The sequence below is a fragment of the Bos taurus genome, chromosome 3 (genome assembly GCF_002263795.3).
Source record: "Bos taurus isolate L1 Dominette 01449 registration number 42190680 breed Hereford chromosome 3, ARS-UCD2.0, whole genome shotgun sequence".
Lineage (NCBI taxonomy): Eukaryota > Metazoa > Chordata > Mammalia > Artiodactyla > Bovidae > Bos > Bos taurus.
In genome coordinates, this window is record NC_037330.1 from 68916461 (window position 1) to 68936544 (window position 20084).

Below are 20084 nucleotides of genomic sequence, written 5' to 3' on the forward strand. Positions count from 1 at the left end.
TGGAATACTATGACTTTAAGGCTTCTCACTATGCTAACTGGCTATGTAGTAGTGCCACTCACTAAGAAAGAAAATGTAGAAGGACAAATTTTAACTTGTTGTAGCTGAAGTGCCTGTGAGTTATTCAAGACATGATGTGTAACAGGCAGTTGCATATATACAATTAGAGTTCAGAAAAGAAATATGGGCTGAAGACATACATTTTGGGAGGTCAGTATCATATAGTTGATGCAGAAGACATGCAAGGAGTAAGATTAACCAAGAAAAGACTATAGAGTGAGAGAAAGAAAGATAAATTAATCCTAGGAGGACATCACAATTTATAAAGCAACTAGAGGAAGAAAATCCTTCCAAAAAACACTAAGCATTCATAGCAAGAGGAAACATATGGAAAGTGAAATACCATGGAACTCAAGGGATTTGATTTGCAGGGTCTGGTTTGAAGAAGTTAGGAGTGCTGAAAAAAAATCCAATGAGGCACTGAGTTTTATAATAGAAGAATTAAGATTTGTCCATTGATTTAACATCAAAAAGAACATTAAAAATCTTGACAAGAGGGAGCAGGCTCAGTGGTGGGGCAGAAGCCAGACTTCAGTTGGTTGAAGAAAAAGATGAAGAGGAAACATAGTAAATATAAACATAAGATGCACATTCAGGGCTATAGGAAGAAGAGGTAGGGTACAAGAAATATAGGGTTGAGGTAGGTAGGATTTGTAGTTTCTTTTAGGATGAACATGACTTAAATATGTTTATACGATGCAAAACTGCCAGAAAAGAGATGACGTTACAAGACACATGAGAGGGAAAATGCTACTTGGGACAAGGTCACTAAGAAGAAAGAACAGGACACATTTGAGAGGAATATACTTAAACAGGAAGGATACTGGGATGTCAAAGACATGAAAGGTAAGGGTGGGTGCTATTGCAGGCTGAGCTGTATCCCTAAAAATATATACATGTGTGTCCAAGTCCTAAATTCTGGTACCTGTGAAAATGACCTTATTTGGAAATAGAGTCTTTATCGATGTAATCAAGTTACATGAGATCATATTGGACTAAGGGTAATCCAATGACTGATAACTTTCCAAGATGAAAATTTGGACACAAACATACAGATACAGAGGGGAGAAGGTTGTGTGGATACAAAGATTATTTTAACAAAACATAACATTTCTGTTTGGAACTAAGTTTAGCTAAAGAAATTCAACACTTGGTTAAAGTGGGAGTAATATGTAACATCTGGTTTCAAGTTTCTACTAGACCAGTGATGCTGACCATCAGAACAACTGCTTGAGACCAAATAACCAATACTCACTTCTTTTATTCCCTGGCATGGAAAACAAGGCGGAGTTGTAGGTCACAAAATTATTTGAGCATCATGTAACTGGTACTTACTTTTCAGGTACTGATTAGAAAGTTTGTTCTAATGACTGGTTTAATCTTTCCTGTAAAAATCTCAAACCAGTCAATCCTAAAGGAAATGAACTCTGAATGTTTACTAGAAGGACTAATGCTGAAGCTGAAGCTCCAATACTTTGGCCATCTGATGTGAAGGGTGAACTCTTTGGAAAAGACCCTGATGCTGAAAAAGATTAGGGCAGGAGAAGAGGCTGACAGAGAATGAGATATTTGGATGGTATCACCGACTCAGTGGACATGAATTTGAGCAAATTCTGGGAGATAGTGAAGGACAAAGGAGCCTGGTATGCTATAGTCCATGAGATTGCAAGGAGTCGGACATGACAGCAACTGAACAACGACAACAAAATCTCACTGATTTCCACTGTAAACTATTTTTCCAGGTGTCTTTTATTCTTTCTGCCTAGATGATCAGATATTCAAAACTGAGAGAATTCAAATTAATGTTTTACTCTAGTCTTTCTTCAGTATTTTTTAGTCAATCGCTTCATTCCCTACAAATGATTTGTAATGAAAATGAAAGAATCTAAGAAGTCACAGTTGGATTCTGACCTCTCAGGTTAATTTCATTTAAATAGCTCCAACTACAGGAAAGAGCAGAACTTCTTGCTTTTGGGGTGAAAAGAATCACAATTTGAAATGTCAGTTGCCTCAGGCAGGCACATCACATTGAGTTGTATTTAAACATAGCTTACAGCCAGCTTCACACTGAATTATAATAGAAAAGTTACTGAAGTCATATCCTCATCTATAATAGAAAAAGGAAAAGAATTTTAGTATTATTTAACAAAGGAAAAATGGTTTATATATTTATAATAGTCCATTATATTTACCTTGTTTAATGATAATTTTTCTCTAAAAAAAATCTAAAAACTTGCAAAGTTATCCAATAATTGATACAATTTGGTATAATATCAGCATATATATGAATTAGTATGATAAAAATAATTTTCACTGGCAATAATGAAGATTCCCAGTTAATGATTACCTAAGGGAGACGTGTGTGCACGTGTGCGTGCGTGCGTGCGTGTGTGTGTGTGTGTGTGTGTGTGTGTGTTCAGTCCTGGTAGTCTTGAGTGTCTTGAATGTTGTAGCACAAACCGTATCACAAATGGCTGGAACAACAGGTGCTGTCAGGGATATCACTACTGAATATTCTACCACCACCTGCAGCCAGAGTTATCTGTTTCTCAGCTGCTTTTGTTGCTGTTTAGTCACTCAGTTGTGTTAGACTCTTGCGACCCCATTGACTGTAGCCCACCAGACTCCTCTGTCCCTGGGATTTTCTAGGCAAGAATACTGGAGTGGGCTGCTGCTTCCTTCTCCAGGGATCTTCCCAATCCAGCAATTAAACCTGAATGTCTCCTGCATTAGCAGGCAGATTCTTTACTGCTGAGCCACCTGGGAAGACACTATAATACATATATTATCTTATATTACTTACTAAATATTTCTTAATCCAAAAAGGAAGTCAAGACTACAAATAGAAACCATTTCAGAAATAACAAAAATGCATCAAATTAAAAATTACTATAGCCTAAGGATGAAGCACAAGCTGGAATCAAGATTGCCGGGAGAAATATTAATCACCTCAGATATGCAGATGACACCACCTTTACAGCCGAAAGTGAAGAACTAAAGAGCATCTTGATGAAATTGAGAGAGGAGAGTGAAAAAGTTGGCTTCAAGCTCAACATTCAGAAAACTAAGATCATGGCATCTGGTCCCATCACTTCATGGCAAATAGATGGGGAAACAGTGGAAACAGTGGCTGACTTTATTTTGGGGGGCTCCAAAAATCACTGCAGATGGTGATTGCAGCCATGAAATTAAAAGACACTTACTCCGTGGAAGGAAAGTTATGGCCAACCTAGACAGCACGTTAAAAACCAGTCCAGGTTCAATGCAGGATACAGGATGCTTGGGGCTGGTGCACTGGGATGACCCAGAGGGATGGTACGGGGAGGGACGAGGGAGGGGGTGTTCAAGATGGGGAACACGTGTACACCTGTGGCAGATGCATGTTGATGTATGGCAAAAACCAATACAATATTGTAAAGTAATTAGCCTCCAATTAAAATAAATAAATTTAAATTAAAAAAAAAAAAAGCAGAGACATTACTTTGCCAACAAAGGTCCGTCTAGTCAAGGCTATGGTTTTTCCAGTAGTCATGTATGGATGTGAGAGTTGGACTATAAAGAAAGCTGCATGCAGAATTGATGCTTTTGAACTGTGGTGTTGGAGAAGAAGCTTGAGAGTCCCTTGGACTGCAAGGAGATCCAACCAGACCATCCTAAAGGAAATCAGTCCTGGGTGTTCATTGGAAGGACTGATGTTGAAGCTGAAACTCCAATATTTTGGCCACCTGATGTGAAGAGCTGAGTCATTGGAAAAGACCCTGATGCTGGGAAAGATTGAGAGCAGGAGGAGAAGGGGACGACAGAGGATGAGATGGTGGGATGGCATCACCAACTCAGTGGACATGTGTTTGGGTAAACTCCAGAGTTGGTGATGGACAGGGAGGCCTGGCGTGCTGCAGTTCATGGGGTCGCAAAGAGTTGGACACAACTAAGCGACTGAACTAACTAACTAAAGTGATACTTCATAAAAAAGTATAACTTTGAATATTTTTAATAAAATGAACTAAAGAGATTACAAAGAAGATAAAAATTAACAGGAAGCTCTTTAAAAATGAAAAAAAAAGGAACGATATTAATGAATGCAGAAATTAAAAGATTAGTGAAGGAAAACATTAGGACTTTGTCTATGCATCATCTATACTGGTGGTTTTTTAGTTTCCTTTTTCTGCCTCTGGGCATTTTCATAAGTTGTTTCCTCAAACTGCAATAATACCTGTCTCTTCTTTTCATCTAAATAACACTTATTAAATCTTATGGATCTCAGTTTATTTCTTCAGAGAGGTCTCTTTGACACTTATGTGGGTTAAATCCTTCTTGTATATGCATCCATGGCTCAGACAGTAAAGAATCTGCCTGCAATGCAGCAGACCTGGGTTAGATCCCTGGGTTTGGGATGATCCCCTGGAGAAGGAAATGGCAACTCGCTCCAGTATTCCTGCCTGGAGAATTCTGTGGACAGAGGAGCCTGGCCAGCTATAGTCCATGGAGTCACAAAGAGTCGCACATGACTGAGTGACTGATACTTTCACTTTCATATGCATCCACACTCCCTAATTTCTTATTACACACTATTTGTTCATTGCTAGATTATAAGCATCACAGAGGCATGGACCATATCCAACCATCTCAACACTGAATCTCTAGTGCCACATATAGTGATCTTCATATAATGAGAGCTTGAACATTTGTGTTAAATGAATGCATAAGTAAATAAGTGAATTAAAGAAGTCTTGGGAGAAAATACAATCAAATATACAATTTTCCAAAAATTTTAATTCATGAAAAAAAAGAACCACAAATACACAAAGTTAAGAATGGGAAAAGGAAAGAACAGATATTAAGGAGATCTTAAAGCGTCAAGGAGACATCTCTGAAGAAATGTTTTAACTGAGACCTCTAAAGATTTGGTAAGTGTTATTTAGGTGAAAAGAAGAGGCGGTTTGAGGAAACTGTTTATGATAGTACCCTGAGGCAGAAAAAGGAACAACAACAACAAAAAAAAGATTACTGTGGATAAAAAAGTCCTCTTTGGTGTACTACAGACATTTCCCTTAAACTCAATAGCAAAGCAAGAAAGCCCATTAGGAACAGTTATTAAACACTGACTAAAAATGTCTACCCAGTACAATAAATAAGAAACCAAAATATGATATATAGCTATTGTACACAAAGGGTCAAAAATATTTTTATTTTCAAATGGTGCTGCTGCTGCTGCTAAGTTGCTGCTAAGTCACTTCAGTCGTGTCCGACTCTGTGCGACCCCAAAGATGGCAGCCCACAGGCTCTGCCATCCCTGGGATTCTCCAGGCAAGAACACTGGAGTGGGTTGCCATTGCCTTCTCCATTTTCAAATGATACTCATATCCAATTAAAAAATAGAAGAGGTGCTCGCTTCGGCAGCACATATACTAAAATTGGAACGATACAGAGAAGATTAGCATGGCCTCTGCGCAAGGATGACACGCAAATTCGTGAAGCATTCCATATTTTTATACACTAATAATGAGAAAACAGAAAGAGAAATTAAGGAAAAAATTCCATTCACCATTGCAATGGAAAGAATAAAATACTTAGGAATATATCTACCTAAAGAAACTAAAGACCTATATATAGAAAACTATAAAACACTGGTGAAAGAAATCAAAGAGGACACTAATAGATGGAGAAATATACCATGTTCATGGATTGGAAGAATCAATATAGTGAAAATGAGTATACTACCCAAAGCAATTTATAGATTCAATGCAATCCCTATAAGCTACCAACGGTATTCTTCACAGAGCTAGAACAAATAATTTCACAATTTGTATGGAAATACAAAAAAACTCAAATAGCCAAAGCTATCTTGAGAAAGAAGAATGGAACTGGAGGAATCAACCTACCTGACTTCAGGCTCTACTACAAAGCCACAGTCATCAAGACAGTATGGTACTGGCACAAAGACAGAAATATAGGTCAATGGAACAAAATAGAAAGCCCAGAGATAAATCCACACACATATGGACACCTTATCTTTGACAAAGGAGGCAAGAATATATCATGGATTAAAGACAATCTCTTTAACAAGTGGTGCTGGGAAAACTGGTCAACCACTTGTAAAAGAATGAAACTAGACCACTTTCTAACACCATACACAAAAATAAACTCAAAATGGATTAAAGACCTAAACGTAAGACCAGAAACTGTAAAACTCCTAGAGGAGAACATAGGCAAAACACTCTCCTACACACATCACAGCAGGATCTTCTATGACCCACCTCCCAGAATATTGGAAATAAAAGCAAAAATAAACAAATGGGACCTAATTAAACTTAAAAGCTTCTGCACAACAAAGGAAACTATAAGCAAGGTGAAAAGACAGCCTTCAGAATGGAAGAAAATAATAGCAAATGAAGCAACTGACAAACAACTAATCTCAAAAATATACAAGCAACTCCTACAGCTCAATTCCAGAAAAATAAATGACCCAATCAAAAAATGGGCCAAAGAACTAAATAGACATTTCTCCAAAGAAGACATACAGATGGCTAACAAACATGAAAAGATGCTCAACATCACTCATTATCAGAGAAATGCAAATCAAAACCACTATGAGGTACTATTTCACACCAGTCAGAATGGCTGCGATCCAAAAGTCTACAAGCAATAAATGCTGGAGAGGGTGTGGAGAAAAGGGAACCCTCTTACACTGTTGGTGGGAATGCAAACTAGTACAGCCACTATGGATAACAGTGTGGAGATTCCTTAAAAAAATGGAAATAGAACTGCCTTATGATCCAGCAACCCCACTGCTGGGCATACATACTGAGGAAACCAGAATTGAAAGAGACACGTGTACCCCGATGTTCATCCCAGCACTGTTTATAATAGCCAGGACATGGAAGCAACCTAGATGTCCATCAGCAGATGAATGGATAAGAAAGCTGTGGTACATATACACAACGGAGTATTACTCAGCCATTAGAAAGAATACATTTGAATCAGTTCTAATGAGGTGGATGAAACTGGAGCCTATTATACAGAGTGAAGTAAGCCAGAAAGAAAAACCAATACAGTATACTACTGCATATATATGGAATTTAGAAAGATGTTAACAATAACCCTGTATACAAGACAGCAAAAGAGACACTGATGTATAGAACAGTCTTTTGGACTCTGTGGGAGAGGGAGAGGGTGGGATGATTTGGGAGAATGGCAATGAAATACGTATAATATCACATATGGAACAAGTCGCCAGTCCAGGTTCGATACACGATACTGGATGCTTGGGGCTGGTGCACTAGGACGACCCAGAGGGATGGTATGGGGAGGGAGGAGGGAGGGGGGTTCAAGATGGGGAACACGTGTACACCTGTGGCAGATTCATGTTGATGTATGGCAAAAACCAATACAATATTGTAAAGTTTAAAAATAAAATAAAAAAAAGAAACAAAAAAAATAGAGAAGAAATGTAAAAAGAAAAGATTAAAACTAATATGAGAGTTTGTAAGACATCTGGTTTCAAAAATATGCACATGGTTTCATGTCAGTCTCATCTTACTGACAGTGATGCTATTAGCCAGGATTGCTTGGGGCATGGTAGTACTTGCAGTAGCCCTGGCCTGGCACCGCCCCCCACCCCCCGCCCCCGCCCTGCAACACTTTTCCCCCACCAGAGCCAATGCTGTGCCTAGACCTGCCTTGTGGTTCTCATTATAACTGTAAGATATACCTCAGCAACAGCAATCAAGGACCTTTGAAAAGACAAGGTTTATTACTCACAGTTCTTGGAGAGTACAGGGCACATACCTGAGGATCCACACAAGGAATCTGTGGGTAGAAAGAGAGGGAGAAAGTTTCCATCTGGGATTCTGCCTTTACTGGGGTTGAGGATGAGTTCTCTAGTGGTTTATGAGTTGACTTTTCATAAGATTTATAACATAAGAGCAGGAATTAGGGTTCAGAAAGGGAAAAGGGGTGACATTATTTTGCTAGCAGCTGTGTCATACAGCTGACAGTAAGTTGATTCGAGATGGATGCCTTTGAAATGGATACCACAACAATAAAAAGTTTAATGTCAGGTGGTTACATTACAAAAAAAAAAACAACCCTTATTGTCAGGCACTTATACTACACATATATAGTAAAATACAATATTTAAGAAGATATATATCTGGGGACTTCCCTGGTGGGAGAGTGGATAAGGGTTCACCTGCCAAGGCAGGGCATGTGGGTTTGATCCCTGATGTGGGAAGATTCCACATGCTGCAGGGCAGCTAAGCCCATGCACCCTAATGACTGAGCCCTAGAGCCTGTGAGCTGCAACTACTGAAGCCAGTGCACCTAGAGCCTGTGCTCTGCAACAAGAGAGGCCATCACAATGAGAACATCACCGCATTACAATGAAGAGTAGCCCCTACTCAAGGCAACTAGAGAAAGTCCACAAGCAGTGAGACTCAGTCCACAAGACTCAGTGCAACCAAAAATAACAAAAAATGTTTTAAAAAAAGAAGATATGTAAATGCTTATGAGTACCTCTGAGTGGTAGAACTACAAATGATTTTCCTTTCCTTTATACCTTTCCTTTGATAGAAACTAATATTATAATCAAGTTATAAATGTATAAAATAATTATAAATGTACCTGCTTGCCAAAAAGAGCCTATATAATTATATTGATAAATGTCAGTTATTATACAGTGTAAAATAGCCTCAAGTTTCAATATAATTGTGTTTTCCTCCAAAATGAACAATCCCTCTCTCCAATAATTGGAAACATACTTACTTCATCTCTAACTATATAAGCAGAACCTTACAGTGGCACTTGCCTGGCTTTACCTTCTATCCCTTAATTTAATTTTCAATTTGGAGAAACACATCAATCATGAGAGTTACCTGAGCAAAAAGCAAATAACCAAGTTTAAGTCAATAGCCTTAGCACTATGTATAATAAGTTAGGGGTCTTCCACTATTTTAAAGTACACTTCAGCTTTGCAAATGGCTCTCTTTTCCTTCTTTGATACTCAAAGACCTTTTTTCACTTCATATTTGTATTTTGCATTGATCAGACTATCAAAAGTCAACAAGAAAGAGAGAAAAGAAAGAGAGACAGAGGAATAAAAGGAGGAAGAAAAAGAAAGATATTTATTAACTTAATATCAAAAGAATGGTGATACCTTAAAGAATTAAAATTTAAACTACACATTTCCTTTGACTCACTGAAGTTTAAACTCTTCTGTATGATGCATGCTCAAACTGAAGATTCATATATTAAGATAGAATAGAGAGGCAAAATAATAATTCAAATAGAGGGATAACAGTCTTAAAGACATTTTAACACTTAAAATCAATTGTTACTAACACAGGAACCCAGAGGCTATAAAAAAATGTTCTGATCCCCGAAGTAATTCTTAGCAACTGCCAATATTTCCAAGTTATTCAGCTTTATGGCAAAAAACTGTACTTGGATATTGTCTAAGCTTGTTACAGACAGACCTTTATTAAATTATTAATAAGTATCATATCCTTTTCTTTTTAGAGAATTGAAGGGAAAAGGACAATATAAGAAATATTCACTGAAAAGTTTGGGGATTTTTACAAAACTCTAGCCAAAAACATTGTTCATTATATTTTAAAAGGGTATTATGACATATGAATTATACCTCAATTTTAAAAAACCATAATATTTTTTAAGCATTATGCTCATTATGCTATTTAGTGTCTATTAACAAAAGGAGCCACATAACAGTGGCTTAACAAAAGATCTGGAAACTTTAATTCCTAATAATCTAAGACTGTAGAAATAACAGTAACATAACCTAGAGAATGGATCATTAATTTGTCCCTTAGATTTTTCTCTTTTAAACATCAGCTCTCAACTGACAACTGGTTAAATGCTAGATCCCAATAATCTCATGTTTGAATTCTCTAAAATGCTAATTTATTAATAAATGCTTGATATAAATCACAGAAATAAGGGGGTGACTTGAGCAAGATGGTAAACTAGGAAGTTTCAAGACTTTCCTTCCCACACTGACAAAGAATTAACAATACATGGATCAATTCCTCTTACAAGAAAACAAACAAACAAAAAAAAAACAGTTAAGAGGCTCCTGCACCAGAGGAAAGCTTGAAAACAGTTGTATCAAATCCAATAAGAAAATTCTTGGCACCCACTCTCCAGAGCCCCTCTGCCCTAGGCACAGCAAGATCAGGAGGAAATTCCCAACCCCCACCTTTTCTAGGGGAGGGAAAAAGTTGGAGGCTGTGTCCAGCATTCTGACTTTTCAGGGGCTGCCCAAAAGATGGTTTCTGTCTGGTCTGTCTCATAGGGCACACTTCCAATCTCATTCTATGAGGTCTACCTTACCCTGACACCAAAGCCAAACAAAGACAAGAAATAAGACTACAGGCCAGTATCTCTGATGAATATAGATGTAAAAATCCTCAGCAAAACACTATCAAACTGAGTCCATAGCACACTGAAAGGATTATACACCATGACCAAGTGGGACTTATCCCTGGGATAGAAGGATGTTTCAACATTAAAATATATATATATATGATTTACCACATAAATAGAACAAAGTACAAAAAGTCACATGGTCATATTTGACAAAATTTAACACCTTTCATGATAAAAACATTCGACAAACTGGAAATTAAAAAATTAATTCAACATCATAAAAATTCTATATGACAAACCCATAGTTAAGATCATAGTTAATGGTACAAAACTGAAAGCTTTTCCTCTAAAATCAGGAACAAGGCAAAAATGCTTGTTTACAATTACTATTCAACATAGTGCTATATAGTCCTAGCTAGAGCAATTAGGAGAGGAAAAGAAAAGGCATCATAATTATAAAAGAAGTAAAATTATCTCTGCTTACAGAAAACATAATCTTATATATAGAAAACCCTAAAAGATTCCATTAAAAAAGTTATAAATAATAAAGTCAGTAAAGCTGATGGATACAAAATCAATATACAAAAATCAACAGTATTTTCATATATTAACAGTAAAAAATCTGAAAAGGAAATTAAGAAAACAATCTCATTTAAATATATCATTAAAAAGAATAAAATACTTAGGAATTAATTTAATCAAGAAGGTGAAAGACGTGTACACTGAAAACTATAAAACGCTGCTGAAAGAAATTTAAAATGACACAAATAAATGGAAAGACATCTTATGTTCATGGATTGGAAGACCTAATATTGTTAAAATGTCCATACCAACAGAAGCAATCTACTGCCAGTGCAATCCCTTATCAAATGCCAGTTCTGGACTTCCCTGGTGGTCCAGTGGTTAAGAATCTATCTGCTAATGTGGGGGACATGGGTTCAATCCCTGGTTTAGGAAGATCCCACATGCCACAGGGCAATGAAGCCCATGCACCACAACCACTGAGCCTGAGTACCACAACTACGGAAGCCCACTTGCCCTAGAGTCTGTGCTCCACAACAAGAAAAGCCACCAAGATGAGAAGCCCACACACTGCAACTAGAAAGTAGGCCCCACTCAGTGCAGCATGCAGCAAGGAAGACAGCACAGCCAAAAAACTAAATAAAACAGAAGTTACTATCTTACTATATCAAAATAACAATATAATATATATATATAACAAAATAAAATGAAGACATAGCACAGCCAAAAAACTAAATAAAACAAAAGTTACTATCTTACTATATCAAAATAACAATATATAATATATATATATAACAAAATAAAATGAAGACATAGCACAGCCAAAAATAAATAAATGAGTTACTATCTATCTATCTATCTATCTATATATAAATGGGCTTCCCTGGTGACTCAGACAGTAAAGAATCTGCCTGTTTCGATTTCTGGGTCAGGAAGAGCCCCTGGAGAAGGGGAAGGCTACCCACTCCAGTATTCTTGCCTCAAGAATTCCATGGACAGAGGACCCAGGTGGGCTACAGTCCTTGGGATCACAAAGAGTTGGACATGACTGAGACTCATACACATACATACTATACATTATACACATGATGGAATATTATTCAGTCATAAAAAGAATGAAATGTTTCCATTTGCCACAGTGTGGATGAACCTAGAGGGTATTAGTCTAAGTGAAATAAGTCAGGAAGAAAAAGACATACTGTATGATTTCACTTACATGTGGATTCTAAAAAAACAAAACAAATGAACATAACAAAACAGAAAGAGTTACAGATACAGAACAAACAGATTGTTGCCAGCAGGGGAAAAGGAAAGAAATAGGAAAGGGAGATTAAGAGGTACAAACTTCTAGTTGCAAAATAAATGAGTCATGGGTATGAAATATACAGTATGGGGAATATAATCAATAACTATGTCGTATGTGTTAATGGTAACAGATCAAAACTAGATTTATTGTGGTGATCATTTTGAAACATATTGAAATACTGAATCACTATGTGTAACGAGCTAGCATAGTGTTGTGGGTCAATTATACTTCAAAAACAAACTAGAAAAAAAGAGCAGATTTGTAGTTGCTAGAGGCAGCAGGCAGGAGAAGAAGGAATTGGATGAAGGCAGTTAAAAGGTACAAACTTTCAGTTGTAAGATAAATAAGTAAGAACAAACTTTCAGTTGTAAGATAAATCAATTCAGTTCAGTTCAGTCGCTCAGTCATGTCCAACTCTTTGCAAGCCCATGAACCGCAGCATGCCAGGCCTCCCTGTCCATCACCAACTCCTGGAGTCCACCCAAACCCATGTCCATTGTGTCGGTGATGCCATCCAACTATCTCATCCTCTGTTGTCCTCTTCTCCTCCTGCCCTCAATCTTTCCCAGCCAATGCGTCAGGTTGTCGCATCAGGTGGCAAAAAATATTGGAGTTTCAGCTTCAACATCAGTTCTTCCAGTGAACACCCAGGACTGACCTCCTTTAGGATGGACTGGTTGGATCTCCTTGCAGTCCAAGGGACTCTCAAGAGCCTTCTCCAACACCACAGTCCAAAAGCATCAATTCTTCAGCACTCAGCTTTCTTTATAGTCCAACTCTCACATCCATACATGACCACTGACTCACATCCTTGACTAGACAGACCTTTGTTGACAAAGTAATGTCTCTGCTTTTTAATATGCTGTCTACGTTGGCCATAACTTTCCTTCCAAGGAGTAAGCGTCTTTTAATTTCATGGTTGCAGTCACCATCTGCAGTAATTTTGGAGCCCCCAAAAATAAAGTCAGCCACTGTAACCACTGTTTCCGCATCTATTTGCCATGAAGTGACAGGACCAGATGCCATGATCTTAGTTTTCTGAATGTTGAACTTTAAGCCAACTTATTCACTCTCTACTTTCACTTTCATCAAGAGGCTCTTTAGTTCTTCATTTTCTGCCATAAGGGTGGTGTCATCTGCATATCTGAGGTGATTGATATTTCTCCCAGCAATCTTGATTCCAGCTTGTGCTTCTTCCAACCCAGCGTTTCTCATGATGTATTCTGCATAGAAGTTAAATAAGCAGGGTGACAATATACAGCCTAGACGTACTCCTTTTCCTCTTTGGAACCAGTCTGTTTTTCCATGTCCAGTTCTAACTGTTGCTTCCTGACCTGCATACAGGTTTCTTAAGAGGCAGGTCAGGTAGTCTAGTATTCCCATCTGTTTCAGAATTTTCCACAGTTTGTTGTGATCCACACAGTCAAAGGCTTTGGCATAGTCAGTAAGATAAATAAGTTCTGGGAAAACAAACAAACTTAAAAAGACACAGAAGTGGCAGAGGTGACATTCCATTGCAGAAGGGGAAGTTAAGACCCTTACTTATAGTCTTAGGAATATAAGCTCATGTGATTTCCACCCAAAATTGTAAAGTCTGGAGGTTAGTGTACTTTTGATTTTAATGTACTATTTAATATGCTAATTAGATTAGATATGTTCCTCTGAAAGAGCCTTGCATAGCTGAACAGAAGAATGACAGGTAAGAATCTGGTGGTAGGACACTGGCTTGATCCTTGGTTTGGGGCTCAGACAGTGAAGAATCTGCCTACAAAGCAGAAGACCTGGATTCATGCCCTTTCACTGCAGGGGGCACCTATGACTTACCTGTAGAACTTATTTCTCGTGAAACTGTTTAGCAGGCCAAGTCTGTCCTTGGCACCTCTCCTTAGTCACCTCTCGGCTATCCAGTACTGTTGTGTCACATTCTCTGTACTTTGCCAATTCTTAATCTATAGTTCTAAGATTTTCTAGATAAGCTTCCCAAGTAACAAAATATAGTGGCCTTGAGCCCAGCCAGATTAAAGGCTTCAGTTCAGTTCAGTTCAGTCCCTCAGTCATGTCCGACTCTTTGTGACCCCATGAATCGCAGCACGCCAGACCTCCCTGTCCATCACCAACTCCCAGAGTTCACCCAGACTCACGTCCATCGAGTCAGTAATGTCATCCAACCATCTCATCCTCTGTCGTCCCCTTCTCCTCCTGCCCCCAATCCCTCCCAGCATCAGAGTCTTTTCCAATGAGTCAACTCTTCACATGAGGTGGCCAAAGTACTGGAGTTTCAGCTTTAGCATCATTCCTTCCAAAGAAATCCCAGGGCTGATCTCCTTCAGAATGGACTGGTTGGATCTCCTTAGCATCTAATAAAAATGTGTTTATTTAAAGGATTAATGAGTGAGAACAGTTTCAAGTCCAAGCTTTCTAGATAACATCTAGCCCTGAAGTGCACAAATCGAAAGGAAAAACAGAGTAGGAGTTTTAGGTAGCGTTTGAGACCTATGAGCTTTTGGCCTACTCACAACACAGAGAGGTCAACTTGCAATCTAAATCTAGGGTACTATGAAAAACAGTAAGATATTTATTTGAAACTCACAATTTTTCAATCATTAGTGCATAACATATGGAACATTTTCCTTTAAATCGGGACATTTATAAAAGCTGCTGAACATATTTTCAGTGTCATTGACTTCTAATGATTCTATTGAGGGGTTTTCCATGAAAATGAGAACACATAAGCTATACTCTGGCACAGATGTTATACTCAAGTCTGAAGGCAGCCGAGCACAGAGGCAAAGGATATGGACTGTGGACTCATTTTTGGTTCAAATCATTGCTACTCAGTAACTACATGACTCTGGCAAGTAGCTTAACCACTCTAAATCAAAGGTTCCTCTACCATAAAATAGAGATTAAATAATAGAGAACTAGGAAGATTAAATGGGAAAATGCATGTAAAGCACTTGTATAGTCTAAGTACATAAGAACTCAATAAATACTATTTATTAATATTACTATTAATCAGCAGATTGTGCACTGAACCTGTTTTTTATGTTTACCATTAATAGTGGCTATAATTAAACATCTTTTTAAACTAATGCAGCATCAATTTTGACTTAATATGTCTGGTTATTATATTCAAAATGAAAATGATTTTCCTACTTTTTTATTATAAAAAACATAATGAGACATTCAAACCATAAACAAAATTATAAAGGAAAAAATCACTCAAAATTTATACATGCAGAGATATACATTATTCCTTCCTTAGTCACTAAGTTGTGCACAACTCTTTTGTGACCCCATAGACTGTAGCTTGCCAGGCTCCTCTGTTCATGGAATTCTCCAGGCAAGAATACTGGTGGGTAGCCATTCCCTTCTCCAGGGAATCTTCCTGACCCATTACTCCTTTAATAATAACACTTTTTACAAAGCAGGATTAATCTACCAACTGTTTATTGATATTTTTGAGATATAACTGCAGAGCTCTTGTTTCTTGACTTTTGTTCATGAATCAGCCATGAAAATGGAAAGGAAGTTCTCTTTTTTGGAGAAGCAGGAGAAAGAAGAAGTGAAGCCTCTATTCCCATTCTGAAAGTGAAAAATTATTAGTGGCTCAGTCATGTTCGACTCTTTGCCACCCCATGGACTGTAACCTGCCAGGCTCCTCTATCCTAGGGATTTTCCAGGTGAATAGGTAGCCATTCCCTTCTTCAGGAGATCTTCCTGACCCAGGGATCGAATCCATGTCTCCTGCATTGCAGGCAGATTCTTTACCATCTGAGTCACCAGGGAAGCCCATTCCCACCCTGCATGGGTTCGAACTCCAGATTTACTACATACTAGACATAACACTGGAGAAGGCAATGGCACCCCACTCCAGTACTCTTGCCTGGAAAATCCCATGGACAGAGGAGCCTGGTAGGCTACAGTCCATGGGATCGCTGAGAGTCAGACACAACTGAGCAACTTCACTTTCACTTTTCACTTTCATGCATTGGAGAAGGAAATGGCAACCCACTCCAGTGTTCTTGCCTGGAGAATCCCAGGGACGGGGGAGCCTGGTGGGCTGCAGTCTATGGGGTCGCACAGAGTCGGACACAACTGAAGTGACTTAGCAGCAGCAGACATAACATTGTGGGTTAAGTCACTTAAGCGGTACATCTCAGCTTCCTTATCTGTGAAATGCAGTTACTGGAAGGATTAAGGAATTAATATAGACAGTATTTAAAATAGTACCTAATACATAGTAAAAGAATATAAAAGTTAACTATTATATATGGTCCTACAAAGGTACCTGAGATATATTGTTATATAAATAAAAATCAGCTCATAGAACCAGTTATACATAATATTTCCCATATAAAAAGAACAAAGTATATAATAATACATCTATTTATATACATAAGCATAAAAATATTTAAACAGCTCCATATAAAGCTAATATGTTTATCTTGAGGGACTTTCACAGGCTCTATAATGTTTTAATTTTTAGTTAATACAATCTTTATCTGTAGTATTACTAAGAAATCAAAATAGTTCAGTTAAAAATGTATTTTTTGAAGTAGGAAAAAGAAGAAAAAGAAAGTAGAGGAAAACAAAAAAAAATCTTGGTTTTTGGAAAGATGATAATAGTTATTAGGTTTTTATGCTAAAGAGAGTTTGGATTTTACAAAATACAACATTAGTGGAAGTATATTATAATAGTAAGCATAAAGTTATAATTTCCTTCACTAAAGAGACATCATTCATATTATGTAAAGAAAAATAAGCAAAACAAAACAAAACAAAAAAAACTTAAGTACCCTTAAAATTGTTAAAAATACATCCAAGGTTGATAAATTTAACAGAAAGGTGGCTGAAGCATTAACTACTAAATAATGACAAAACAATTCTTAACATATTTTTGCTTTACTGAGACAAGGATGCCAAAATAAGCCTGAAGTATTTTTAATGTCCCCCACTGTATATATTCTACATAATATATAGAGGAATGATCTCTATAAAACTTATAATTCTAAAACAAAGTTTCCAAATTCTGTTTAAAATTGTATGACATCTTTTCTCTCTGAGAATACAGTACCTATTTGCAGATCTCTTAACCTATTTTAACCTTCAGTTCAGTTCAGTTCAGTCGCTCAGTCGTGTCTCTTTGCGACCCCATGAATTGCAGCACGCCAGGCCTCCCTGTCCATCACCAACTCTGGGAATTCACTCAGACTCACGTCCATCGAGTTGGTGATGCCATCCAGCCATCTCATCCTGTCATCCCCTTCTCCTCCTGCCCCCAATCCCTCCCAGCATCAGAGTCTTTTCCAATGAGTCAACTCTTCGCATGAGGTGGCCAAAGTACTGGAGTTTCAGCTTTAGCATCATTCCTTCCAAAGAAATCCCAGGGCTGATCTCCTTCAGAATGGACTGGTTGGATCTCCTTGCAGTCCAAGGGACTCTCAAGAGTCTTCTCCAACACCACAGTTCAAAAGCATCAATTCTTCGGCACTCAGCTTTCTTCACAGTCCAACTCTTACATCCATACATGACTACTAGAAAAACCATAGCCTTGACTAGATGGACCTTTGTTGGCAAAGTAATGTCTCTGCTTTTGAATATGCTATCTAGGTTGGTCATAACTTTCCTTCCAAGGAGTAAGCATATTTTAATTTATGGCTGCAATCATCATCTGCAGTGATTTTGGATCCCCCAAAAATAAAGTCTGACACTGCTTCCACTGTTTCCCCATCTATTTCCCATGAAGTGATGGGACCAGATGCCATGATCTTCGTTTTCTGAATATTGAGCTTTAAGCCAACTTTTTCATTCTCATTCACTTTCATCAAGAGGCTTTTTAGTTCCTCTTCACTTTCTGCCATAAGGGTGGTGTCATCTACATATCTGAGGTGATTGATATTTCTCCCAGCAATCTTGATTCCAGCTTGTGCTTCCTCCAGCCCAGCATTTCTCATGATGTACTCTGCATTTAAGTTAAATAAGCAGGGTGATAATATACAGCCTTGACGTACTCCTTTTCCTATTTGGAAGCAGTCTGTTGTTCCATGTCCAGTTCTAACTGTTGCTTCCTGACCTTCACATAGGTTTCTTAAGAGGCAGGTCAGGTGGTCTGGTATTGCCACCTCTTTCAGAATTTTCCACAGTTTATTGTGATCCACACAGTCAAAGGCTTTGGCATAGTCAATAAAGCAGAAATACATGCTTTTCTGGAACTCTCTTGCTTTTCCCATGATCCAGCAAATGTTGGCAATTTGATCTCTGGTTCCTCTGCCTTTTCTAAAACCAGCTTGAACAAGCTAAAGTTGAACGGTTCTATGAAGACCTGCAAGACCTTTTATATCTAACACCCAAAAAAGATGTCCTTTTCATTATAGGGGACTGGAATGCAAATTTAGGAAGTCAGGAAACACCTGGAGTAACATGCAAGTTTGGCCTTCGAATACACAATGAAGCAGAGCAAAGGCTAATAGAGTTTTGCCAAGAAAATGCACTGGTCATAGCAAACACCATCTTCCAACAACACAAGAGAAGACTCTACACATGGACATCACCAGATGGTCAACACCGAAATCAGATTGATTATATTATTTGCAGCCAAAGATGGAGAAGCTCTATACAGTCAGCAAAAACAAGACAGGGAGCTGACTGTGGCTCAGATCATGAACTCCTTATTGCCAAATTCAGACTTAAATTGAAGAAAGTATGGAAAACCACTAAACCATTCAGGTATGACCTAAATCAAATCCCTTATGATTATACAGTACAAATGAGAAATAGATTTAAGGGCCTAGATCTGATAGAGTGTCTGATGAACTATGGACGGAGGTTTGTGGCATTGTACAGGAGACAGGGATCAAGACCATACCCCAAAAAAAGAAATGAAAAAAAGCAAAATGGCTGTCTGGGGAGGCCTTACAAATAGCTGTGAAAAGAAGAGAAGCGAAAAGCAAAGGAGAAAAGGAAAGATATAAGCATCTGAATGCAGAGTTCCAAAGAATAGCAAGGAGAGATAAGAAAGCCTTCCTCAGTGATCAATGCAAAGAAATAGAGGAAAACAACAAAATGGGAAAGACTAGAGATCTCTTCAAGAAAATTAGATATACCAAGGGAACATTTCATGCAAAGATGGGCTCAGTAAAGGACAGAAATGGTATGGACCTAACAGAAGCAGAAGATATTAAGAAGAGGTGGCAAGAATACACAGAAAAACTGTACAAAAAAGATCTTCACAACCAAGATAATCACGATGGTGTGATCACTCACCTAGAACCAGACATCCTGGAATGTGAAGTCAAGTGGGCCTTAGAAAGCATCACTATGAACAAAGCTAGTGGAGGTGATGGAATTCCAGTTGAGCTATTTCAAATTCTAAAAGATGATGCTGTGAAAGTGCTGCACTCAATATGCCAGCAAATTTGGAAAACTCAGCAGTGGCCACAGGGCTGGAAAAGGTCAGTTTTCATTCCAATCCCAAAGAAAGGCAATGCCAAAGAATGCTCAGACTACCGCACAATTTTAGCCTTAGTTTCCTCAATTATAAAATAGGGAAAATATCCCATGAAGATTAAGTGAGACTATGCAGTCCTCATGCAGAACATGAGAACAATAGTACTGAACTTTTTCATTCTATCACTGTCTGTTATATTATAGCCTAAACAGAATAATCAATCTGATTATTAATACTATTTTGTCTCATGTGTAGACTGTGGGTTTTAGCACTTGATAAACATACTATTAGCTTGAAGTGAATTCTTAGAAAGTTAAAAATATCATATCTTATCTCTTCCACATGCCATTTCTGTCCAATATG

General features: G+C 37.9%; 1 non-coding gene across 1 annotated transcript; it reads left to right on the forward strand.

Moving 5' to 3' along the window:
* Positions 1-5444: 5444 nt before the first annotated feature.
* On the forward strand, positions 5445-5551 carry LOC112446159 (U6 spliceosomal RNA). The gene has a single exon (XR_003034220.1). It is a non-coding gene; the product is annotated as a U6 spliceosomal RNA (small nuclear RNA).
* Positions 5552-20084: the final 14533 nt, after the last annotated feature.